A 24,964-nucleotide genomic window follows, 5' to 3' on the forward strand; every position below is an offset into this window, starting at 1 on the left:
AAGAGGCACCAGAAGAATTGCTCAGTATTTCAGTCATAAAGCTTTGCCAGTGTTACCTTTTGACCAGATCACTGTTTGATTGGGTTTTGGTCTCATGTTTTTCTCTGCAGCTATTGAAGGTGCAGGTTTTTTTCTGCCCAAGAGAAAGACAACTGTGTCTTTAAAGAAACAAAACAACTGTGTCAACAGATGGGAGAGAAAATGCTGTGTCTGAAATAGTGCTAGGAATAAACCATGTTAAAAATAGGTAGTCTTGCCACAACTGTTTCTTTGGCCAATGTGGAAATCCTTCTTTCCCATACTAGCGTGTATCAAAACCGTACTAAAAGCCTGCTAGAAAAACTGCCAAATTAGTCTATAAAACGGTTGCTAGAACAGTAACAACCTTTTTCCTGCCTAATTGTAGCAGTCACGCTAGTAAAGGAGAAACGCTAAGGAAGCTGCGCTGCTGCAGGAGAGCTCTGAACAATTTCTGTGACTGACCTCTGGCCAGCAGCAACTGAAACACAGGTCTTGCACTTGTGGGTATAGATTTTAATGATGTGACCCCCTCTTACCACCCCCAACAGTACTAGGATAACTGGGATACCAGAGGGTATCAGAATTTTTCCCTTTCTTAGAAGTGTTGTTTCACTCATAGGTATGGAGAGAAGTAATTTTCTGTCCCACAAACTACCTGGGGAGAACCCGTGGCAGTTTGGCTAACAAGTTGTGCTTTTTTGAAAAAAAAACAAAAAACAAAATATCCCTCCCCAAAATAGGAAAGCAAGCTGAACTACACTTAAACATGCTTGTTACTAGCAGAATTACAGCTGCAGTTTAGACATTGCATTTCTGCTTTCCATCTGTTGTCTCACTTATTTTTGCTGTCTGTCTCCTTGCTTTCAATTTTCTCTTCTGTTGTCTCGGTTTATCCAATTTTCAGGGCTGGCCAGCCATTTCAGCATTATCGCTGTCCTAATGGCTGTAAGGAAAGCAGAGAAGCTCTTCGCTAAATGATTTTATTTTTTTTCCACAATGCTTTGTTTCGTTGGTTTTTGTTTGTGCTCGGTGCTCCATGTTGTGTCATCTGGGAAGAGAAGAGTTCTTTGCATAATGTGTATTTTGCTGGAGTTGTTTGATTTCTACAAACATTTATACTCTGCAGCTCACAGTGCCTTTGGGGCAGGGACAGATTGTAATCTCAAACAGAACAAATCTGAGGGTTGACCCCACGCTGGCTGTCTCTGGTAGCCTGGAGGAGCTGGAGAACAGGTAGAGCCTGGCCCACAGCACTCTCCTCTCCTGTCCACCCCAGCCTTCGGCCGGGGGGACCCGCTTGGGAGGAATCAGCCTTGGGCAGCTGGGCATAATTTAGGGCAGCCCTGCAGCATTTATAATTGATTCCCGATCTCTGAGACAAAATGCAAAGACAGATAAGGTCCCTTCATCTGGGGAGAAGGGCAGAGGTAGGTGAGTGGTGCAGCCTGCTGCTGAGCGTAAATTCCCTGTGACGGGTTACAGCCCTGCTGTTTGCAACAGGCTTTTCCTTTCCCACTTGTCCGCAGTCGAGGAATGCTCCTGGGGATCCGTGCTTGCCTGGAAGTTGTCTCTGTTAGAGTAATGGTGCTTCCTAAGACAAAAGAAAATTTAAAGGAAAAGAAAAGGTTTCAGACAACTTTAGAGGCTTCCCAGTTACTTCAGTGCACCAAGGAAAGGGCCACATTCCTTATCAAAGCACTGTTTGTTATATCATTATGCTTTCCGCATTCCCACAGGAGGGAAATGGAAATAGAGGAGTTGAAATGCCCATTATTTTCCACTCTTCTTCCAGTCGATAAGAAAGCTCCCGATTCACTCGTGAAAAGGCTCAGAGAGGCCCATCAAATATTCTGGATGTACTAGATTTCCTATGGTAGCTTCTTACCCCACCTTTTCTGTGTTACCTCCTTTCGCCTCTGTGGTCCTCGGCAAGCCATGGGTAGCATGTATGTATGCACGTATGTGTCTGCTCCAAGGATACACCACATGGCTTTTTAAAATTTGTTTTTGCTTAACCAATCTATGATGAGTTAAAAATACTAGCGCTTTACATGCATAAGTGACAGTTTGATTAACAGCTGGATTCTACCTTCTTCCAGCATGAAGAGCTCTAAAGGAAATGAAGGGGAGTTTTGTGCAACATCCTCACTCTGTGAAAAACCCATATGCAGAACGGTGCACGCTACCTATTCACTGTTGACTTGAGCACATGCTTTGCTTTGCTGAATTGGCTTTACAGATTAGAGATGGAATTAAGCATATGCTTAAATGACTTGCTTAGCAGTGGCTGAGGTTCCATAATTTGACTGCTGGAGGTTTCCCATTGAATTCAGTGAGAGTAGACTCAGGCCACAGTAGTGATCAGATCACAGAGAGGTGATGCAGGTGTAATTGGCATGATACGCCAATTAAAATTTATTCCCTTTGTATTGTAAAATGAGGTTTTGCTTTCTTGTTACTGCCAGTTTCAAATTATGATTGTGAATTGTGGTCAAGTTAATATGGTTTCATGGGACAAGTATATAAAAATATTTTTGCTTCAGCTATAGCAATATATAGCTAAAAGCTCCCCTGTAGCTGTATCCAGGCTAGCTGCATGCTGTTGCATTGCCTCATTTTTCAGACTGTTTCATCCTTGTGTTGGACACCGAAATCATTATAATCATTATAAAACCTTCACTGGCAGCATTTAATAGCATATATTTAGAATGTGAAATAAAGAAACCAGACATTTGTGATGCACCAATAATCTATTAGTTATTTTTTAAACTCCATTCCTCCACATATGTGAGAGAATAAAATAGAAGTTATTAAAAGAAGTGTTTTAAAAAAAATCCTTATATTTATGACCATTTGGGGTTTTTTTCTTTAACATACCAGCTTGTTTTCTGAGAGTCAATAGTGATTTGCAGGAGGTGAAAAATTGCAAACAAAGCTAAGTAGAACTTCAAGTTGGCTGTTGAGCCAAAAGTGTGATTCAGGAGCTGAAAATATCTCTGCACTTCATGCATCAAACTCAAACACTGTGCTTTGGCAACGCCCCCCGGATTAGAAGCAGAGTTTGAGGTCATTCCTCCTCCAGCCTGCCATGTATGGATAGGGCCCACGCTCATGACAAATTACTGCCTTACTGAGCACACGCCAAGAGCAGAGTGACATCAGTGCAGAGGGATCTTGCCTCATGGAGGAGGACCAAAAACTCCACTGCTGCCTTTCTCGTGGCTGTCTGTGACCTGGAGGACCAGCGTGGCAGTACAGGGAAGGAGGACACTTTAAACAGTCCCTTTCTAGATGTGGCAACAACAAGGGATAGTGAGGTGGAGCATTTGTCTCCTTGTGAAGAAGTCACACAGCATCCAGCAGATGTGCCAGCGAAGTGTGTGGTCAGAGGTGTTTTAGTGGACCATCCAGATTTTTAAGACAAACTATCAGCTGCCAGTAATGGTTCTTCACTGTGGCTGCTGACCTGAACCACCAGCCGCATACCCTGTGCCGTACAAGCTGTCTTTGCAACCAGGAGCATAATGCCAGAGACTGATCTTAGCTTATCGGCTGCAAATCCAGAGTGCCTTGAATTTAGTCTGTGCTTTGGCTTAACACGATCTCACCGAGGTCTTAGTTTTATTTTATAGAGAACACTGGCTTAGATTTTGCAGGTAACAACAACCAAAACTCTGTAAACAGACCCCAAGTTCTTAGATCGTTTTCCCCGCTGACAAAATTCTGTTGTTCCCAGCCACCACACTTCCCTCCTGGTATCCTGCATATCTGTCTAGTTGCCAGCTTCTCAGGGGCAAGTTAGCTTTCATCTACCACTGGGACTGTCCAGCACTGCTGCCATCGCTCTGCCATGGCCTTGAACTTGCAACGGTTTTTCCATGGAGATGATTTTGACAGCTCAAGTGATTGTCATGGGCTTGTAGGACACCTGCTGCTTTGCAGCCTGCCTGCTTGGCAGCTCTGAGTGGCTCTGCCTCAGTTTCTCCTTTGTTCCCAATGCACGGGTGTCATAGCAGTGTAGTCATTCAAAAAGGGAAGGAAAAAGTCAAGGCAGTCAGTGTAGGATGTTCCTCATGGTGATTTTGCTGAAGCCTGTTTAGATCACTGAGAGCATGAGTTTTACCTGGAATCCTGTTTTGGTCTCGACTGAGACCTGATGTTTTTGCCTTCTCTGCCCACTCTCGAAGGATCGCCAGATGTACTCACATCCTGCCGCCAGCTGCCTGCACAAACAGCCCTCTTCTCTTGGCAACAGCAGGGTAGGCAAACGGGTTGAGCAATGTGTGTGTATGGACACTCTGTCAGTTGTCAGCCTGACCATTGTCTAAAGGCATCAAGCCTGGGTAGTGAGAGCACTGATCTCAGCTGGCAGCATCTAAACTGTTATTTGCAGTGAGGTTATGGCCCTGTACTTAGGGGGATGTGCTCTTGCTAATTTAGCTCCTGGCTGAAGTGGGAAAAAAAAAAGTAACCCAAAATCATAGTTCAGTGGTGGCAGCAAAATAAGATCCTGTGCAGTGGGCTCTGGGGATAGAGGAGATAATGTAGGGAGGATCCAAAGAAGAAATTCTGTGTTTGATTTTAATAAAGTGAATCACCTAGGTGTAAAGTAAAACAAAGTTCATAGGTGATGTTCCAAAAGGCATTTGGCATGATACTTCTTTTAGATAAATTTTGTTCTGATTGCTACCCTTTTGCAGAGCCTGAGTGACAATAAAACCAGCTCTACTAACACACATGTTAGTAAATACAGCTATTTTTTTTTATATACTGTCTATACATACACACATATGCAGATGCACATATGCACATATACATACATATATATGTATATGCACACATATATGTATGCATATCAATTAATGCTTGTATAGATTTTAACAAATTAAAATTTTACAAAGGTTTCTTCATGCTCTTTGCATCCAGATCTGCAAAATGGTGCTAGCATGCAGGATAGCAAAATGGAGAAAAGCTGTCAATAAAGAGAATTTAAATGGGCTATTACACTCCTATTGAGAAAAATGTGGAAAAAAAAAAGCATAAATACTGAACAATCAATTAGGTTTAAAAAGTCTTTCTGATTTAGTAATGAAGACAAAAATGTTTACAGCATAGAGACATTTGATTAAAAAAATAAATTATATCCCTTTAACTTTGGAGTTAGTTCAAGATTTGATCCATTAATTTCACCAAGCTGCTTGTAAGAATACATATCTCTGCAGTATTGAGAGCTGCCAGAATGACCTGGAATTAAGAGGGTAAAGGTAGAGACACTGTATTTTGATTCAGCTATTCACAGGTGATTTGTGTGAACGCATTAAGAACACCAGTAAAGTAATGGGAATAATTTTCTTCCACTTTTTCCATATTCAATTGCATATGGTATGATTGCATTTGATCAGGACATGAACATCATTTCTCAGATGATTGGGTTCTGCCATTGATCATAAGAAGTCAATTTAAAGTATGACATTGCTTTTACCTTCCTCAAGTAGGAAGACATTTTTGCTTCTAGTCTTAGCTGCTGTAGCTATCAAATTGTGTGTATAATAAATTGTGCTTTGTTTAGAGAGCGATAACTGTAAAATATTGCCCATTCAGAGAAAAAGTACTGAGATTGAGATTGATGCCTGGAGCTTAATGCATCATACAATGCAATCAAACAAATTTAGGCTTCTTTCTTCTCCCGTTACAGACCATAATTCACAGAGCTCTCCAGACTCTGTGTTTGAAGAGGAGAAAGGGGGCAAAGAGAACAGTAGAAAATCCACACAGACTGGATTCATAGTCTCTACATACTACAATACGGAAGTTTGCATGGACCGTTCATTATTTTTAGTAAGAAAGCATCTATAAAAGGGGATTTGAACCCATTGAGAAGTGGGAGATTTGCATATAGCCTCACTGCTTTGAGTTACCAGACATGAATTCAAGCCCTTGGGTGGTATGCTGTAGAAGTATGCACATTTTTCTACCTGTGTTGCCTGGCTCTTCTTTGGTATGAATAATCCTATATAATCCTGGGTGCAATTTAAATGGCACCTGGTTTTCTTATGGACCTGGTCAAACTGGAGCTTAAGGGAGATTCCCAAACCATGGTAAGGTACAAAGGTACAGTCTGTGTAGGAATGCTCTCAGCTGCAAGACAGTTAAGGAGTAACATGGGCATGGCTTTATTTGGTCTTTCTTTGTAGTCGTGAGGTAATTTTACCCATTTATTGTGCTATTTCAGAATCTTTAATTAGCAGTAAAATAAATATTATCCAGTTTCTTTCCCTAAACTTAAGTTTCTAATTAAAATACACATGAGATTTCTGGTATTTTTTATTTTGTGAAGTGCATAAGATTCTCCCTATCACACGCCCCTACCCCCAACCGACCTCACAATGTCGGTATAACAGATATATAGGAAGTAATATAAAATAAAGTCCTTTTTCTTTTTGCTCCATGGAATGAATTAATCTTTATGGCCAGCTGATGCTGATGCCTACTGCTACATTTTTGTTTCACCACTAACAGTGTAGTTTTAAAATTACAAAATGAGCATGGGTGTTGCCAAGGGAGAAGCTAGGAGTCTTTCAAAAGCAGATGGTGTAAGAGTCGTTATCAAAGTACTTCTGCCTGTGTGTTTCCAGGTCCCGTGTAAAAGGCTAATCCCCGAGTGTCTGAGATACAAAGTTCAAATAAAAAAAAACCCTCTTCCAAGCAGTAGGACATGCTGTGCTTCTCATACTCTCATATCCCTTCTGATGTGCTTGTTTAATCGTAGTCTCCACGGATGGCAAACAACCGCAGAAGTTTAGGAGAGTCATGACCAGATATGACCATGTACTAGCAAATGATCGGCAGTGGTTGCTGTGCTGCCTGCCTTGGGCGGGCGGGCGCTGAAGGCACGCTCATTTGCTTCTGCTGCCAAAGAGGCAAGGATTGCACAAATTTTTACTAATAGGGTGATAAAAACAAATTAAAAGTTCCTGGGTTTAGTATCACAACAATGCCTCTGGGACCTTTAATTGGGCAGTAAAATCCTGTTTGATGACACATGCATTATCTGGGGTTGTTAGAGACTCTGCAGGTTGGCTGTTCCCTCAGACCACGTCCTGGTGCTAGTGCCAGTGCTGCTGTAAGATGGTAGGTCAGTGAGGAGGTGCAGTAGTACTTCCTAGACAAAATCTTACTGTACTTAACCAGATCTCACTCTGGATACTTTGCCTAATTTTAATGACTAAGCTTCTTAAAGACTTGGAAACTGACCCTGCCTTCACTGAAATATGGGGATTCTTTCACACTTGGACCAGATGCTAAGGTATCCTTTGAGGAACACCATTGAAGACAGGTTACCAGAGCGAGAGGGAAGGTGCTGGCTCCCATCAGTTAAGAGCTGAAAAAGAAATTAGGGAGAATGGAATGCAGTGTTCCTCATGGGTTTCAGTTTAAATACTCTTTATGAAGCTGGAGTGGCAGCAATGTGATTTTGTTTCATAAATGACATCTTTCGCTTATGGCTTCATTCTCTTTTTATGAAAGTTCCCTCTGCTCCTGCCAGGGTGCGGTAGAGCAGATTTTGTGTAAATGAGAATAAAGACCCTTGTATTTGGGTTGCAGATTAAATAAACCAATTCACAGTGCTTATTAATTAAAAATAACTCTGTGCGAGTGCAGCCAGCATCCCTAAAGCCAGTTAGGCCTGTGAAAACACAGGGTGGCCCACCTGGGGGCTGGAAGCTATCCATGCCACACCAGGGAGAGGAGGCTACAATCCAGAGCACCCCTAGGTCCTGCTGAAGAGTAGGAGAATAAGGACTCATGACTTCTTTATTGTTTTGCTTTGTTTTCTGACTGGAATATTTCTCAGGCCACTTGTAAAAGTAGTGAGTGAAATACTGGCCCTGATAAAACCTTGAGTCCAGCTGTGCCAAGGTTTCACCCAGATTAAAACCGTATTGAGCCCTGTTTGTTCAAAGGTTCAAAAGTGGCTCCTGGCTCCAGATGCAGGTCATTTCCTAGAAAGCTCTATACTGATGTGGCAAAGCATCCAGGTCTGGAGTCAGAGCATGTGTTATTTTATATACTCTGATGCCTGTATAGACCACTGTTGACATTGCTGGTCAGTAACACATCATTTCCTATTTGTTTTCGTTTCTGATAGCAAACATTGGCATATGCCTTTTATTGCTAACTGGTTCCAGGCCTGCTTTGCCCTTCAGCTTTTGGCGTCCCATTTTGACCAGCTCACACCTGCACTCTGCTAGTGGTGGAAGCACCATGCGTCGCACACACCATGGTGGACAGGCTTTGCCCTGTCTATGGGGCAGCATAGGCAGCCATCGCACTCACTGGAAGCAGAGGGAGGTTTGCTGCTGGCTTCAGTGCCAGTATGGTCGAGCCATGGGCACAGATCTGCAAGTCCAGCATGCTACATTTGAGATTTTCCTGTCCAAGTCCTCTGGCATGCTCCTCTGCCATGACATTTGTAAGCCCTTGAAGAGCAGGTGCCTTCTCCCGCTGCAGTGACCCGATTGCCCTGAGGCGGTGGCTGGCCAGGGCTCAGCATCACAGACAGAGCAAAGAGCAGGAGAAGGGGGCAGCATGAGCTGCACTTCTCATTGGGGCCCTCTGCTCCCCTGGGGTGATGCCTAGTCCAGAAGCACATCCGTCCAGGGATGCCCACACTCATCGCACATCACTGTTGTGTCACCTGGGGTAGCATCTCATGTAGGAGTGCTCAAGGACACAGGGAAGCCTGAAAGAAAGTGCCCTGGGCAAAATGTGTGCTGTGGTTGTCTGTGTGTTCGCACCAGTCTTCAAAAAAATCAGAATAGCCAGGCCCGTTGGAGTATGTGGTCACTAGAAGATCACTGAAGGTTTGTTGTCTCAGTATTAATGAGGTGGGCATTTCAATCAGCTCTATTATGTGCAAATTAGATGTAAGTCTCCGGTTCCTGGTGCATTGTCTGTATGCCCTGATTAAGGGTAGCATCCATGTATGCAGTAACCCCCTCCCTGCAGGTGTAAATAGGGCAGCCTGTAGCTGTCTAACACTTCTAACGCATTAACAAACACATCTGGTGCTCCGTGGCCTGGATGCAAAGATGTACATATATATCTGCTTACATTTCTACAGCGGATCTTTTGTACACAGAAAGTGCCTTTTTGTGGTCTTTCCCAGAGTACCATGACATGTAAAGAGAGATGTAAAGTTTATGAGTGATTTTCATAGTGTACACTAGTAACTTACTTTCTAAAACAGACTACCATCATATGGAAAGGGAAATAGTAGACGTGATCTCACTTCAAAAGCACAGTGCTAGACGAGAAAGAAGTAGAATGAAAGACAATTGGACTGCTCTGATTTAACAACAGGAAAGTATTTGCATTTAATTAAAAAATATGTGCTCTTAAATTCTGATTTGATCTTCTCAAAATCAGGCAGAAATGAAGCAAAAAACCTGGAGCTGCAAGCCCTAATAGGTAAACAGACTACAAAGGCCCTTCCGTGCTTTGTGTGTTTACACTGCTTGTTGTATACAGCATGTTTGAAAATACATCATTGTGTGCACATTTTGGTCTTGTATGTCTGTTGTTCTCACCTTGGAATATATTCGTTGAGGTGTATTCTAGCCCACAGCAAGTTGGAAACCACAGGACAGCTTCTGATTGCTGATGCCACATTGCTCTGGGGAAGAAAGTCCTGAGTAGCGAGGACGACTATGGCTGTATCTTAGAAGTTCTTATATCCATTAATGTAGCCAATGCATAACATCAGTTAGGTCATAAAATCAAACAGCAGGCTGAATCAACCATAGTCCTTAAAAATCTTTCATATTTGTTTTTCAAATAGGTGGAGGAGAGAGTCAAGAGCCATATTTGCTGGAGTGGTGAATTAAATTGTCTTGACTGGAACTATTACTCACTTGTACCTTTGATGGAAGCAGCCAGGTAAGAGAGCAAAGGAAGGGTGGGTTTGAGTGAACTGAGGGAGCGGGCCTGAGCGAGTGGTTTTTCATTCACAGAAGGCTTCACGTGGAAGTCACTCACATTGAAATACTGATTACATGTCCTTTTGTTACGAATTAAGTCAGCTTTTGCTGTAATGAGAGGCATTTCTTTTTTGGGGCAGGTTATGTTATTCTTCATTTGGAAGTGCTGCCTTCGCTTTGTCTCCAAAACTGCCTGCCTGCAGTACAGGCAGTTACTTTTGTTGCTGTAGGAGACCTGAGACACTGAGAAGCTCCTTTTCTCTAGTCTTGTCTGTACGGGCACATCCTTGGTGGTCAGAGAATTGTTAGCCCTCAAAACTTAAAAGAGACTCTCTTAAAATAGTGAAAAGTTAAGAAAAAGTTTGATCCTTCTCATTGGCCCTCAATTTATTTATTTTAATTATCCAATATTTATCTGCAACCATAGGAGCTAGGCATGTAAGGAAGACATTGGAGACTCTCATGTGATATCTTGACCACAGGAGAACCTGTTCAAATTAAACGCAGAACATACTTTGAGATAAAACCCCCATTTTTTTTCAGAACTATGTAAGTGGTGCTGGACCTACGTTTCATTCTATATATGAATCAAAGGCAAGAATGGAGGGGGTTAAATGATATGGTCTTTTCCCTGAACGTTTGCTCAAACCTGGAACAAATCCCAAATACTCAGCAGTCCAGGGTGGTGCTATATGGGTTATCTCTTCTTAGGGATCCCTTTCCAAGATCCTGCAATGGAAGTTGTGTGTGTCTGTGTTGCACTCTTTCCCCTCCGCAGTCTCTGAGCGCTCTCTGTGCAGCCCCGGATCAGAGCTGGTGAGTGAGAGGGTTGCAAGCTGATGGCTGTCAACAGGGGTGTTGCCAGTGAACATGTCGGCAAAAAAGAAGGCATCATCCCTGCCGAGGTCCTGTGGGATTTATGTTGAAAGTTCAGCAGGAAAACAAACTGTCCTCGTGCACCCCTGAGCTCTGTTGCCAGTTTGGGAAGCATTAACAGTGTGTGAAATTTATAAGTAGGAGTAATGGAATACTCCTGCAGTACAGAATCTTAGCCACGTCTCACAACTCACCAGGCAGGATTTAAGTGGAAAGCTGAGAACTTTGGTACACAAGAGCATGGCGGCCATCCTGTGAAATAGGGTTTTAGCATAATATTTTCAGGTTTCATTAGCATGTAACTTAATGGTACTTCTGTGCATTGGGCCCTTATCGCAGTGGCTGTCTTGTACGCTGAGAACTCTCCCTGATAATGTGTTGGCCAAGAGTAATGGCACGCTTTACCTTTTTGTTCGGAACCATTGAGTTTTAGAATAGATGCTTTCAATTAATGTAGTTCAGACCAATGTTATTGTAACGATGATAATACGTACCGCTGCCTTGTGCGCTGAGGATATCAAGGCAAGCACTTAATACTGGTAGGGTAGTAAATGTGCTGTGTGGGCTAATAAAAGGCTCCCATTACGGAACTGAACCCTATTACTGCCTACTTTACAGGTGAAAGCTTGCAGTCTGATTCCACCACTAGATACGGGGCAATGGGAAGGCACATTTTCTCTGAGAATGGGAGCATGCAATGCTGCCAAACCAGCAGTCCCAGGCACCCTGCAGGGAATGATTCTTGCAGCAGAGCGAGGTTGCACAAGCTGTGGTGTAGAGGACTCGCTACTTTATTTTGGCTGAGAATCCTTTGAAGATACTGGTCCCGATTCTCTGCCGCCTGAAACCTTTTGCTATTTATACCTGGATAAAGTGAATGCCGAGCGAGCATAAAATGCCACTACCCTAGTGCTAAAGGAGCTGTTATCCACTTTGCCCAAATATAAATGATTATGCAAAGGGTGAAGCAAGTTCAAGGTCTCTCTTTTTGTTATGACATTGCCCCTAGATCCTGCTGCTCATTGCTGGTGATGTGAAGAGGAGGAGACTGTGTCTTCGCACCAGTTTAAGCTCAAGATGTGCAAACTCAGGGGAAAGCAAGAGCGCTCATTTCTTGTCCCGCTGTTAGTCAGAGAGAGGAAAAACACGTTTCTTCCTCCACACCCAGGAGGTAGCCGAGCAGGGTGGTGGGACAACAAGTCCACTTGCTCGTTCTCTGGCCGCCTCGGACGGGAAGGAAAGCAACCCGAGAATACCCGGGGGAGGCCGAAGTGGGTGCTGCGACGGCGCGTCTCCCAGTCCCCGGGCAGGACGTGCCGCCGCGGCTGCCCGCCGCCCGCCGCCCGCCGCCCGCCGCTGCTGCCCCCGCCCGCTGGTGCTGCCCCCGCCCGCCGGTGCTGCCCCCACCCGCCGCCCGCCGGTGCTGCCCCCGCCCGCCGGTGCTGCCCCCGCCCGCCGGTGCTGCCCCCGCCCGCCGGTGCTGCCCCTGCCCGCCGCCCGCCGCCGCAGTGCCGGGGCGCCGCGGGGCTGCCGGCCGCGCGCTGCCGCGGGTGCGCGCCTGGGGCGCGGCGGCGGCTCCGGCGGCGGCGGCGGCGCTCGCCGCGGGCCGGTGCGGTGCGGAATGTAGAAGCGAAAAGCCTGCGCCTGCCGCAGCCGCTGCCAGCCAGCCCTTGTCCCCTCGGGAAGCTGCGACACCCTTCAGCTGGCGAGGGGGCGGTGTTTGCCTTCCGATTGTGCTTATTCCAGAGCACCCCCACCCCTCCCCCCGCAACAAGCCGCAGGGTTTGGTTAATGCAGTCTAACAGCTGAGCCTCCTCTCTCCCCCAGCACGCAGCGTGCTTCGTGCGCCTCCCGTGCGGCCACAGGCGGTGTATGGCAGCTGGCAGCGCGTTAACGTGCCGTGTATTGGCAGGACACGGTCCTTGAAATCCTCTGGCACCACAAGCTCCTGGTTTCAGACTAGAACAGAGACAGATAAGGATGTCGTGAAGGGGAAATTCAGCATTGCATATTATATGAAATTGAATCCTTAAAAAAAAATCATACTTTTGGCAGTATTTCATATCTTGTTAATAGAACGCATATATATTCGTGTGTATTTTAAGTAGAATATAGTGTACTGCAGTTTCTGCTATCTAAGCAAGTATCTTGGTAGAGTGATTTAAAAACTGATCCTTTTCTTGTGGCCAGCACTGCACCAATTACATAGCTATGCTGGCCTGTGTCAGGCACCCTGGGCTGGGATCTGCCAGCTGTATGTTTCCCTGCTGAAGGCAAGGAAGACGCTCGTGCTGGGGAGGTGACCTAGCAGGGGTTGAGGGCATCAGTGGCTGGCTGGCTCTGAGCAGAGCTGCGTGTGGATTGTGTGCTGGCATGCACGCTGCTGTGGAAAGCACCCGTTTAAAAACAAGAAATGCGCATCATTTGGAATTCCAGGCAGCAGGAAGGATTCTTCTTCTGTAATACCTAGATGAACCTTTATTTCTGTGGCTGTTTCATTTCTGCAAGTAACCTACCGTCTGTTAGTGATAGGGGGTCATAGCAGTATGAACACCAAATGAGTTGATGGGATTTACTGTATGTAACTTCCAATACATGTATATATCTATTCACATCTATATTTCCCTCTGTCTAAAAATATCCTAAGGTTACAGATTTAAGGCCTACAACTTCCATGAAGACATGAACAATTGCAATTTTGAATCTTCTAGTGACAAATATCTAGATTATTGTAACGTGCCATGCTGTAGTAACAATTAAATATTCCAAAATATAAACAAGACACTATAGTATTATGTTGGTCTTTAAAAGTAATCCTGTGAACCTTGCGTTTTGTTGCTGTGTTCTTATAAAAAATTTGAAGAATTTACATTTTTGAGAAATTACATAAGAACCAGCACCCTGTGCAAATCCGTGTGAGCAGAGTCTCTTGCTCACCGACGCTTTGCTAAAGAGTTCGGAGGCTGCAAAGTTTCAGCCAGCTGGGAATCTCAAATCCACACTAGCAGTTATCTCCAGATGGCTGCACTCTTACTTTGTACCAAGTCTTCTAGCATCTCAGCATTTGCATGTTTGGAATGATGATGTATACTGTTCCACTTGTTTTTGCCAGAAAATGTACAGGGCATTGTATGATAAGTTTTGACACGATGTAGCTCAAAGGAGAGGTGAGAAAGATTGTGGGGAGAGAAAAGGGGAAAGGAAAAGACTGGGACAGGGAAGGAAAGGAGTAAGAAAATGCAGCAAGAAGAGTGTATGTCAGTGTAATGAATTCGATCTGACTGGCAAATACAATTTGAATGCAAGTTGTGAATTTCATTGAATTTGATCCAAGAAAGACACAGCTGAGCAATCTGCAGGAAGCAATCTTTTCCTAGAAGTATGCAGCTCCAAACTGTACAAATTCTTCCACTGGCTGTAAAATGTCTGTGTGCCACTGAACCTGTGTAATCAGATATTTTTGAAGAGAAAGTACAGTATTGAGACAGTCAACTAAAGAATAACAAAAAACATACTGAATGTAGAGTTTTGAAAGAAGAAAACCTATATAATTTGAACTTGGCCAATGAAGCCCTAGTGATAAGGACAGTTAATCATTTCTGGTGCAGCTGTTTCCTGACATTTCTGCAAAATGTTGTGGAAAAAATAATGAAGGTTCATTCAGTAATGGTTTCAAGCTTGGCTAGTGGAAAATATGACAGTATTTCCATCGTCAATTAAGAACAAGCAAGGCTGCTTTTTTTTTTTTTTTTTTTTTTTTTTTTTCCGTAGGGGAAGTGGTATGCAGTTTGTACTGCACAGGAAACTGTAGACTTGAGAGCAGCTGTGTGATAGTAACAGGTATGCAGAGAATATGGAGAAGAGCCTGGGCCCTCCTTTCTTATCATATGTGTTTCAGTGCAGTAGAACTGTCTGTGTTACACACTGGAAAAGACCGTTCACACTATCTAGCACATGGGGTATTCCTTTGAGTGTCCTGAAAATAAATGTCCTTCTTGTCACTTCAGTAACAAAGCTTGTAGCAGTGAGGTTTTCATCGCAATTGTATTTTATTACTGTGATGTCCCAAAAGAATAACTCCTTTAGGTGGAGACATGCAGGATTACTTTAACTGATCTCTGAAATTCATGTTGCTTGCAATTTGATCTCGGCCTCTGTGCATATTTTCACAGCCATGCAGCACGCCTCGCTCCCTGGGTGCAGAGCAGCAGTAGCCCTGCTGTAGCTGGCTAACCACTTTGTGGTTGGAGGTGGAGGGGAACCCTCGGCCTCATGTACAGTACGAACATGGGCTGCCACGTGTGTGCGAACTCAGTATCATACGTGTGTATGTAGTGTTGCACATGCCAAGAAAGCATGCGGGCTAGAAACATGAGCATGGCCGGGGGTGCATTCCCATTGCGGATCAGCATAGCTGAAGGTCACTGTAGCAGCTGAGCAGTGGCCTTTGTCCACTCCTTCACCTCATAGCCTGCAGTGCCTGGCAGGCGGCCAGCTGCTGACAGCCTCCTCAATGGCACCTTGGGGCTCCTGCTCCTGCCACAGCTCTGCTGTGCTTGGGCTTCTCCAGCTCAGCTCAGCATGGGGGATGCTGGATCCGCTGCACTGTTCAATAGGGTATATGGGACAGAAGGAAAGAGGCAGCATCTACTCTTGAGAGTAAGTTGTGAAGACCAGTCCCGTGCAGTCAGTAGAATTAACTTTTTTATTTGCAGGTGTCTACAATTTTTTTTGTGTGTTAAAAATGCATTAGTGTGAAAATGCAGGGCTGGTACAGAAATACTGCAAGGGTTTAGGTTAATGATTTAGGTGCTTGGTACCTTTCTGGACTGGGAGGGGTTGTACAACCCTGACTACTCTTTTTTTCTTCCTCTGACTTTCTGAGATACTTTGAGCCCTGCCATAAATATGATTTCTAGCCTGCTTACAGAGTATGATGATTCATGCTAAAGGAGGTGCATGCATTATAATGAATGGTTTATGCTTTTCTAATATCACTCTGCAAAGGAGATGCTTACTCAGTGCTCCTCCTGTAAATTTAGAAGACCCTTAGCAAGCTCACTGAAAATGTTTGTCTTACTCTCTATAATGTTAGCTGTGGAGTGCGTAGTTCTTACTGATGTGTTTAAGCAAGTGTAAACCAGTAACAATGGAGTTACATGCATGATTTGTGACTATTCACCTAATCACCTAAAAGTCAGCCCCAAGTTCTCTCTCCCTGGTACAGCCTACTATGAGGAGCTTCGTTTGAGACTCCTAAGCTTGCAATCCCTAGTGCAGGTACACCTGTTGCTGAAGTCAAAGACAGCTTTATCGGTATCAGAGCATTAGAGGCAGCTTATATATAAAAGCCTGTGATTTAATCTTTATTTGGGACATTAAAAGATTAATCCTTCAAGCATCCCACCTGTAACCACATGTGTACTGCTGGTCAATGTACTGTCATGCCTGCGGTGGGACCACTTGTGTGCTGGAGGGTATGCATGGGAGTAAGAGAGAGATGAGGGCTCTGCGCTTCCCGTTTATATGATGTGGGAAGTCTGAGGGTACTGGGTCAGACATGAGCTGCTTTTAAACTTCTCAGCATGAGGGCTGTGCCTACAACTGCTTAGGAATTTCCCATAAAAACAATTTTGTCAATTGAAAGCGGAATTTCCACAAGAACAAGTTTTCCACTGGAAAATCTCCATATTGCTATTTTTATTTTTTTGGTTTTGTTTTCCCATGGAAATCTCTGAATGAAATACTTCCCTTTAAGTCACCCTATTCCATGAAGATCTTTGATCTGAGCTAAAATGTGTTCAGTTGCCATTAAGTTGCATCTGCCTGTTATTCCCTCTCATCTCATGGTGAATGGCAATATAAAAACTGTATGCGTAAGAAGTTCCTATGGGCAGGTCACCTTGACAGTACTCCATGTGCCACACTGTATTGTAGTCATCCGTGTGAAAAAATCTGCTAACTACTGAAAAACCAACGTCATAGTGAAACATTCTAAACCAGAGGCCCCAAACCCTGGGCAACAAGGGGGACCTTGGCCATTTGTGAGCTTATATCTTTGCTGTTCAAACTCAGTTTCCCAAATTTTTGTTTATTTCTTACTGGTTGTTTAAAATGTCTATGGGGGTGTAAAACTCTTGGATTCCATCTGAGAATAATAGGGAATAAAAAGTAAGTACATATAAGTGATTGTAAAATTGGCTAAGGTCACATGATCAAAGTAAAGGACTCCCACCCCACACGTCTTGCTTTTTTGCCTGCCCTAACAGTCCCTACGAAAGTGACCAGACACCTGATGCTGAGCGTATGTATGGGAAAGGAGGGGAATGCTGCTGACACCAAGGTGTTGATGGTGTCACACAGTGATCTCTTATGGATGAACGTTAACAAAGAATGAATGCACGTTTGAATAGTTCACCAAGATTTGTTCTCCTTATGGTACTGTGTCCCCAGACTTACATTAATCTTTTTGTCTTGCTGTCCTTCATTGGTTCTTCATCCTGTTCTTACTTAGATATGCAGCCAGTTCTGCTTGAAGCACTGAACTTTTGGCTGTATTGCATGGTGACTAGCTGGCAGGTTTGATGGTCATGGCTGGTGGCACGCACAGAGCACTAGCTCCTGCTATCCCCAGGGGAAATGTCCCCCAGAAGGAAATGGGCTGTACCAGAAAGCATGCTGCATGACAGCCACTGCACCAGAGGAAGCTTGCTATCTACACGAGGCTGAAGGCTGGCGCGGATTTCTTTGCCTCATGCACACGGGAAGCAGTGTGGCAGATGCCTGACTTCCCTTCAGGCAGCCTCCTCTGGGCTTCTCAGGCATGGGAGTTGTGGTTAAATATTACAGTCTAACCTTTTGCTTGCTCACAAACTGAACAGGAGCTAAGTAACTTTAAACCATTAGCTCCATTTTAAGTATCTCTTCCATGGGACGAAGGGCAGTTGACTCTCAATCATGTTATATCTTCCAAATGAGTGACTCAGAGTGAAAATCCTGGGCTGCGCTTCCCTACAGCAGGGCACTGTGCCAGTGCATCTAATGAAACAGATAAGTGCAAAAGTCCTGCTCTGTGCCTCGTTCTGCCTCTCTCATAGGATTCCATTTCCCACTCCCTCTTACTCTGTCACTGGTTTGTTTTGGCCATCATAGTTTTCACTGGGCAGCCTCAATCAGATTTCTGAATGCTGACTGCTGGATCTGAACCTTCTCGCTTCTGGGAGGATGGGAGTGACAGCTTATGAAGAACTCACTTGGCTGTGAAATCAGGAGGGCTTTTTTAGAGCTACCTTAGCCTTTAGCCCCCCCAGCATCTCCATTCTCACTAGGTGGTGCTGGGAGCCCTCCCAGCCCTGAACCCTTCTGCTTCCCCACTGCTCAGCTGCCCCAGTGGTGCTGAGGAGAAAGGTGACAGATCTGAACCAGAAGAAGTGGTGGCACGTAAGGATTGGTCACTTATTCTTTGTTTAAATGTGTCAAAAATTGCCTTTAGGAGATACCAGTATAGCTCACTGGCATTCAAGGGAACACCAGCTAGGCTTTCCATGCTAAAGCGAATACTTAATTGTAACTGAAAAGCTGAACACAGTTTCAAGGATGACACAGTGTGACACCACTGTTTCTACCTGTGTGTTGTCCTCTGGGGAGAACGATAAAGCCTGCCTCACTTTTAATCCCCTATACCAAAAGATAAGGTGTTCTTCAGTTGTAATTGAAACTGGAGTTTACATTCACCTGTTAGAATTTAAAGACTAAGTGAAGGAGGGATCATAGCGATTATTCAGACCATTTGGCAAGAAAAAAAGATTGGCAAAACCTATGTTGGTGACAATCACTTTATTTCACAGTTGCACTGCAAAAGCTTCAAATGGCCTCAGTTCTAAATTTAAGATAGGCAGAAATTGTTCTGTTTAGTGTGTCCTAAAATTATCCAGCACATAAATACTTTGGGGAAGTGTAAAAATTAATTTTCCATTTTTCAAAAGGCAGCTTAAAGGGGAAGGAATGCTGATGTGGAAGTATTAAATAAATGTAATCTTGGTAACAATTTTACCAAATGTAGGGAGGAGTTGTACACTTCATGTCCTTGTTTCAAGATTGTTGGAGAAAATACACCCACTCAGATAGAAATTCACTGTAAACAGCTCTCTTGCTGTTAGAGTTGATGCACTTTTGAGGATGCAGTGGCTCTTAGAAGGAGCGGAGTACATTGTGCAATAACGTGACCTTATGTTGCATAGGCACTTCCAGTTTTGGAATGTGAAATGTCTGAAACTGGGAGTGGGTGGACAGGAGGTGGAGCCAGCCAGGAGCCTGGGTGGCTGCGTTTCTGAGAAACTCTCTTCTGCTGGTGAGTACTGCTAATTTGCCCAGCATACAGCTAAAGCCCCGAGTAGTGTGAAGTCAAACCATTAAACAACATCGAGTCACAAATGGACGTGGAGCTATAGGGTGGTATTTTGGAAGTTCAACATGTAAAACTTAGTTGAAAACAAGGCAGAATTCTTTCAGACCTGAAACCACAGCCTCCCAAAATGCGTCAGAGACTCTTCATGCTGCAGCGAGGTCAGCTTCCCTCCCCCCCCCCACCTGTGAGTCAGGACAACTCTATTAAAGGAAGCTTTTATTGGAAGCTGTCAATAGAGAGGTAGACAACATGCAAATGGTGAAGACACAGTGGGAAAGAGTTTGGATCCTGTGCCTGCATAAATGGTCGCCAACAGGGAGAAGACCATTGTTCTGGAGAACAGAGGGATACTAAGGAAAGAGTAGTATTTGAGCAAGAGGTAGGTTCGCCTGATTGCACCTTCTCTCTAGCTAAAACTAGGATTCAGAGTCCACTCAAGCTGGGGTTGTAACCATTTCTCAAGGGGAACAAAGGCTACGTCTCTTGTGGGCTTGATGCCCTCAGTGCTTGTCCACAGTGCCTTCTGTATCTCCTTTTGCTGAAAACCACAGAAAAATAATCCTAGAACAGCTCAGTTCACTGTAAAGAGAAAAAGAAGACCAAGGAGGAAACAGAAAGTATTGGATGGGTGGGAATTTCAGCAGCGTGATCTTGATTTTCAGGCAATGCAGTCACTTTTCGAAATAGAAACTTTCTGTGGGGTAATGATGCACTTAGTCTTTCCTTTGCTATAAATCCAGACCTGCTCATGAGTGGATCAACACTACTGGGGCTTTAAAATGTTAGAGAACAGTACTGTCCCATTTATATTAGTGCTTTTTTAACTTTGTCCTTGTTGTTTGTTAGTGCTGTTATTACCTGGACTGCTCTAGCAGAGTGTTAGCATAGATGAAATTCCTGTTATAAGTAGCACTTTTAACAACTGGGACCTGTGGTTTTAGACGTGCTCTTCTTTTAATGCTGGCAGGTGCTCTGCGCTTCCAGAACTCACTGCTGCCAGAGAAGAAGTATCTTGCAACAGCTTTGTGATTAAAAAAATGCCTCTAGAACTAATTTAGTGTCAATACTTCTGTTGTTTCTATGTGAGATTGCTAGCAGAAGGAAAGAGATGCTGGGAACCATCTGGAGTTATTTAATTCATGACCTGTCAAAAAAGAAGGTTTTGATTTTCAATCCTGACAAGCACCTTGGGTGCAAAGCAGAGCATGGTCCTGGCTATGCAAAGAGCTGACCTCCCTGAGCCCTCAGGACACTGGGTAGTACTGCATTTGAGTGATTTTTCTGAGAGCATTCTGTGTGGAGTTTCCTGCTATACTGAAGGCTTATGTTGTACTGGTTTGATCCATTTTCCATTTCACCGGAATATTTCTATTATTTTTCCCACACAAACTGATTCAGACTGCATTTAAAAAAAAAGGGAGGGGGGGGGCGGGGGTGAAGTTACTCTTCTTTGCACCTTTAGTTTTCATGTCAATGTTAAGATGTGGATTTGAATCCACGAATCCACGGGTGGTGCATTTTATAAGCAACCTCAGTAACGCTTTGTTCCTAGAGGTATAAGTAGTCTTTCCTCTAAAAAAAGAAAACAACTGAATGCACTTGTGGTGTCCCTCTGACTGCCAAGCATTCATTAGCGAACACTCAGGCAAATGGACCTCTTTATGCAGATATGTCTGAGCCCGTATTGTGGATGTATTCACGTGTGGAGTCTGAGTTGGGGAAAATAAGCTGCTCTTGATAGACCTGCTGAGGCAGGTATCTGCCTGAAGTTACATTTGTGCTTTCCATTTAGAAAGTGTTCAGTCTAAAGATGGTTGCAAAGGAAAAAGAAACAGAAATACATGTTCTTAAAGCATAAAACAAGGCAGTGGTTTATCTGAGCTGTATGATGAGGGAAGGAGGGGTGGACAGACAAACCTGAGCACAGCAGTGTGGGCTACCAGATGGGGTACAGAACTGCATCTGGGCAGCCACTGCAACAGGCAAAAAAAAGGAGGGAGCTCCTGGACGCCTCGACAGGACTAGCTGCCACGTTCCCCTTTAGTGTGATTCAGCAAATTGTTTCCCCTTTGGACAAGATCAAAGTATGCTTCCTCTGCCACCTGCCTGGTCGCTGGCCATCCAAACCTGCTCTGAGAAGCCAGCAGGGAGCATGGCTGCCTTTGACCTCTGCTAGCCGCCTTCTGTCTGTCCTCTGCCCTTTGCACTCTGTGGCAAGGTCCTGGTGCAGTCAGGCTGCAGAACAGCAACATAACTGCCAGCATCTTCCAGATGTCATGTGAAACTGCAGTTTGGTTCACATCAATTCTGTTCTTGCTACATTTTTTTGCCAAGCAGGTTTATACAGAATGTAGAAGTCCAAATCCTATATTCAGATTAGAATTGACATCCTTGAACAGATCAAGGAGAAAAATAAATTGTTACCCTGAAGAAAGCTATGAAGAAAAATACCAGACTGATAGCTTCTTTGCTTTTAAGTTTTGCTGATCAGAAATCAGAGGCTGAAAACCATAGTGGTTTTGCAATCAAATACTCTCAGCTTGTGAAGATGCAAACAGCAGCTCCTCCAGCTTGCTCTAATGAACTGGTAGGCTTTTTGTTGGTGCTAACAGAGGCTAGAAGAGCAGTGTTTGTTACGCTGTTGCGTCTGAGTGATTGGGGTCATTTTACTCAATCAGACCTCACTGATCCACAATTAAAATGGGATTTTCATCTCAGAGGTTGAGAAAAAACTTTTGAAGATCTTAGTTGCTCTGATGATGAGCTTGGTAGAGGAACAAAATCAAACAAGTGTCTTTTATTGCAGCAGTTGGGTTGTGACTGAGACAGTTGGCTACTTCATTATAGCAAACATGTAGGTGGCCTTTCTCGTGTTTTGAGATCCAAGAGAAGAGCTGTGAATTTACTGACACCTTTGAGGGGAGCGGAATCAATCCTTTGCAGAAGCAGGGTCACGTCAGCTGTGCCGCCTGCAGCACGTGCTGATAGTGAGCCCTTTCCTCTCAGCTGCTTTGAAGTTACAGGCTCTGGCTTTCTGGCAGGATCAGATCTGAGTGGTGAGGTTGCCCTGGGTTCGGGCAACCTAAAATCTGCCTGTAAATTTTTGCACCTGTTTGATTGTGGTATTTATAGCTCATTTTTACCTGTGCTTTCTCTTTGGCATAATAGTTAGCAGCAGCCTTCCTTGCTGGTACTGGTTCAGCTTTGAGGAAAACGCTGGATGTAATGTGGAGGATGGTTAGGGTGAGATCAGCTCTTGAAATCCGAGTCAAGTTAATGATGAAACCCGAGTTTTGTTAATAATACATTGTAATTATTACTGTCAGCAGGGCAGATATCTCGGATTGCTCATCTTTTAGCTTGAGGATCCTAGTTACAGCGATCTGTTTGACTTCTTGGCCATTCTGCCCCTTGCTTGGGTCTGCAGAAGGAAGGTGTCCCATCTCCTTCACCAGATTTCCGCTCCAGCTTTCCCAGGTAGAGCAGTACCTCTGCAGGTGTCGGTGCGTTACACAAGCTGGGGCACAGAGGGGCCAAGAGGAGAATACGTGACCAACAGATGAAGCAGCAGAACGTTAATGATACAAGGCACCTAACTGGACCTGCCCTTTCGCCCAACATATGTCAGTGTGCAGCAGGCGCCTGGCCTGTGGCAACCTAGTCCCATCTTCTACAGGTCTTCACGAGGGGAAGATTGCATTATGAGCTGAGCTGCTTTCTTGCTGTAATTGCCATTAAAGCATTAATCCTAACCTTTCGTAGACTGCATCTGTTGCTCACACCTCAGGGGTGCCGGGCCAGATTGGAGAGGTGACATAAATAGTGGTGCGCGTTGCAGGTTGGTGAGTGGGAGGGGACCGCACACCAGTGAAAGTGATACTGCGGCGCAGGGGTGGGCGGGAGAAGGCTGCAGCAGGAAGAGCGACCTGTGGCGGGATGTAGGAAGATGTGAGACAGCGCAGCCCCTTCTTAATGCTCTTATCTTCTTACTGCTTCCCATGGCTCCCATTGCAGCCTCCCCTGCTATCCTGTGCTAGCGCCCGCTGCTTCCATTTGCCCGCACTGGAGTGCCCCTACCCGGGGCGTGAGATCAGCAGTGCTGTCGCCGACTGTAAACTGCCATTCTATAGAAAGTGCCATCGTGGAACTGCTGTCCCACCTGTGGCGCAGGCAGCCAGCATGCCTGGTCTCCCACCCCAGTGCCACGTGCCTGGCGAGGCTCAACTCAGGGACTGACTTATGTTCAGGACAGCAGCTTTCCTACACCCACAGTTTAAACACTGGCTGATGGAGAAAGCCCATAGCAGGAACATACCAAAAAGAAGAGCTACTACCCAGTTTTGTTTTACCTCTGCTCATTATCGTGCCTGCCTCATGGCCAGGTGTTGTATGCCACACTGAAACCAGAAAGTTTTGTACCCTTGAACCCACCATGAGTAGGCTTTGTACTGGTTCAGCAAATCCTCATCATGGTCTGGGCAGCAGAGAAGGCAAGAAGGCAGGGTGGCAGCCCTGGAGCCCCCGCACGGGGCTGGGCTGTGTGCAGTCACACAGCCCCTTGCCCTGCACCGCCATGACATGGGGCTGCCCCCTCCCCACCATGACGTGGGGCTGCCCCCTCCCCACCCTGTCTGCGCCACTGCACAGCAAACCCACCCAGCACAGCCCTGACTGAAAAGCAACCATTTCTTTCCCTCAACGTGTTCTCGAGGCAGTTTGCAGTTGGAAACTGAATTGGTGCGTGGTTGAAGCCGTCTCTTGTGGGAGCACTGAAAGCAGAGGCCGAAGGCCTGCGTGGGGGTGGGCTGGGGGCAGCGCTGCCGGTGTCCCAGCCCGCGGGAGTGGAGGGCAGCAGCTGGGCTCTGCCACCGCCTGCGGCCGGCCTCAGGGACAGGGCTTCAGGGAAAAGGCACCACTCCATTCTACATGGCTTTGGAAAATACCATGTAATCACAAAAATTTTCTGAAGTGTACAGCAAAGATGATTTTTTGGTTTTGTAATATGCTTTCCCGCTGTTTTTTTTTAATTTTTTCTTCTCCTTTGTACATTTTTCTTTAAATAGGTGAAGCCTTAAAAAGATAGGTAATGTAACTTCTGCTCCAGATCTGACTGGGGGGATAGACTGAAGTTCTGATCACTATGCTTGTAGCTTTATAACTTAAGAACCCCACAGCACTTGAGGGTATATGGTCCTGTCCCCTATTAACTTTAGGTAAATATACTGCCAGACTATGGTCTTCAGTATTTAAACCTGCTAATAATTATTTTTACATTCATATTTCCTCTAATGTAGCAACATTTACTCTTCATTTCAGATAAAAATTAAATTGTCTGAAGAATAATGTCATCTGCTGATTTGTCTTGTGTTGCAGTGTTTATCTATTCTAGTAAAAAAAATCAGTGACTTTTGAATTTACTGCTTAGGCATAGGATGAAAAGACAAAACTATGATGCTGAACAAAGAATGGTTGCTTCAATGGGAATTGATCACAGCATCTCAAGAAAAGAGCATGCTCTCAGTTTCCCACTGGATTTATTGTTAAAAATACAATCTTATTAACTTCAGTTACTTTTTTTAAAAAAAATTAAACAGAAGAAAAAAAACCCGTCAGAATAATTTCATTGAATCTTGCCTGTGAAGCTGGCAGTGTCTTACAGTGGGCTTTTTTCCCCGTTGTA

The 24,964-nt window shown here is 44.6% G+C and overlaps 1 protein-coding gene across 9 annotated transcripts in view; it reads left to right on the forward strand.

The window, feature by feature from the left end:
• Positions 1 to 24,964, forward strand: part of HIVEP2 (HIVEP zinc finger 2) — a 145,077-nt gene that overhangs the window by 80,048 nt on the left and 40,065 nt on the right. For 6 of the 9 annotated variants that reach the window (XM_080390046.1, XM_080390050.1, XM_080390049.1 and 3 more), the window contains one exon: positions 9,863 to 9,960. The gene's annotated coding sequence lies outside the window, so the exon portion shown is untranslated. The remainder of the gene's footprint in view (positions 1 to 9,862; positions 9,961 to 24,964) is intronic. The other 3 variants (XM_080390051.1, XM_080390053.1, XM_080390052.1) reach the window with 1 other exon arrangement.

This window comes from Falco punctatus (genome assembly GCF_963210335.1).
Source record: "Falco punctatus genome assembly, chromosome: 5".
Classification (NCBI taxonomy): Eukaryota; Metazoa; Chordata; class Aves; order Falconiformes; family Falconidae; genus Falco; species Falco punctatus.